This window comes from Triplophysa rosa, unplaced genomic scaffold, assembly GCF_024868665.1.
Source record: "Triplophysa rosa unplaced genomic scaffold, Trosa_1v2 scaffold591, whole genome shotgun sequence".
Lineage (NCBI taxonomy): Eukaryota > Metazoa > Chordata > Actinopteri > Cypriniformes > Nemacheilidae > Triplophysa > Triplophysa rosa.
The window spans coordinates 5,011-6,802 of NW_026634606.1; the positions used below are offsets into that span (position 1 = coordinate 5,011).

At 45.8% G+C, this 1,792-nt stretch overlaps 1 non-coding gene across 1 annotated transcript; it reads right to left on the reverse strand.

The window, feature by feature from the left end:
* Positions 1-1,040: 1,040 nt before the first annotated feature.
* On the reverse strand, positions 1,041-1,122 carry trnas-uga (transfer RNA serine (anticodon UGA)). Its single transcript has one exon. It is a non-coding gene; the product is annotated as a tRNA-Ser (tRNA).
* Between the last annotated feature and the right edge of the window lie 670 nt (positions 1,123-1,792).

The window sequence follows — 1,792 nt, forward strand, 5'->3', positions numbered from 1 at the left end:
TTTAATATTCTTTATTCTTCTGTTAACATATTTGTGAAATAAAAAGAAACTATCAAGACATGTTTTTTGACTTTCATTATTTTATTAGTTTTAGTAAAACACAATACTCGGTGCCTGGCAATAACATAAAATATAAATATATAAGAAGGACTATTTCTGTATTTTGTTGTTCTTGCATAATAGGCATTTTTCAACATATTTGCTGTGGCTTGCATATTTGTTATAACAATACCACAGAGCACAGGTATCTTTTTTGAGTTAAAACACAACCAACGACGTACATATGTTTATTTTGAAAGTAATGCATTCAAGAATTTTGTTTGTTTAATAAGACTAAAAATTCAACAAAACGTTGTCTTTGGCTGGATTAGAACCCCGTCCTGGTGACTGCCTGCAATAGAAAGCAATGTAAATTAAACGTACGCTTTTTATTGCTTCAAAAACTAGAAAATGCATCAACACTCAAACATTAGGGAAGAGCTATCTCTTCTCTTGATATTTCTCCCTTTCTTTATCTTTCCTTTCTTCCCCCCTTCTTCCCCCCTTCTTCCCCACCTTTGATGGCCTATTGTTCACCAGCTTGAACGCAGCGCATTAGACCGCTCGGCCAGGCTACCACAGAACTGCGTCTTCGGCAGGCCCTTTTACGCCACTGTATCTCTCAGATGGCTGTACAGCCGCAAGTTCACGCGGAGCAGGTACAACAGCTGACAAGTGCTTCTATATCCTTCTGATGCTCGTTACACAGTTTTGATGGAATCCCGCATGAAAGACGCATTTACAATAAGCAGAGAGAGCGTGTCAACTGCACTTTGAGCAAAAGCAGGCGACCGTACTGGCAACCAGCCATTAGGCTGGTTATATCAGGAACACTTTCCATCTGTAACAGAGCCGCTCGAAACAAACACGTGGGAGTCTATAAAGGGCTGCATCGTGTTCTTTCGCTCTCTGTTCATCCCATGCTACCGACTTGGGTTAAAGCAACAAAGCAGCTCGCGAAACAGTACGTCCGACAAAGCGAACGCCTAAAGCACAGCAGCCGTAGTTGGCAGGGTTTGAACCTGCGCGGGGAGACCCCAATGGATTTCAAGTCCATCACCTTAACCACTCGACCACGACAACAACAGGTTCCGTACTCTCTGGGCTTAACTCGTGCGGCAAAGATGGACGAGCCGGCAGTGTAACGGGCGATGTAATGGAGACGTCAAAACGGGACAGGCAGGATCACATAAACCACACAAACACAGCACGTGGCATCCTGCCTTGACCCGGATTCGATGCCGGAGTTCGGCCACAACGCAGAGTACTAACCACTATACGATCACGGCAAGCCACCGGCCCTCCGGCAAACCTGCGCTAGCAGGACTTCTTGACTACATCTGCAGGGAGGGGATTGGCAGGTTGGGCTGAGGTCTCAAGGAATTTCTGGTGCATGTGCTGAAGCAAAGCTCGAATGTCGACTCCAACTCACGAGCAAACGTTTTCTTTTCATTTTTTCAACAGAGGGCGGGGCCAGAACAGCTCACAAGGTAAGGGTGACTTTCCCATCACAGGGACTTGAACCCTGGACCCTCAGTTTAAAAGTCTGATGCTCTACCGACTGAGCTAAGGCCGGCGCGCATTAGTCTAGGTAAAGATGCAAGAAGACGCACAGCAACGCGAGTTCACGCCCGCTCTGACCAGTGATGGAATTCGTGGAGTGTGTCCGTTTGGCACTGCTGGTGCACGCGTGTGTCATCATCATTTCCCCCGCACTTTAATCAAACGTAAATTCGTAGAACTACTAACTTGT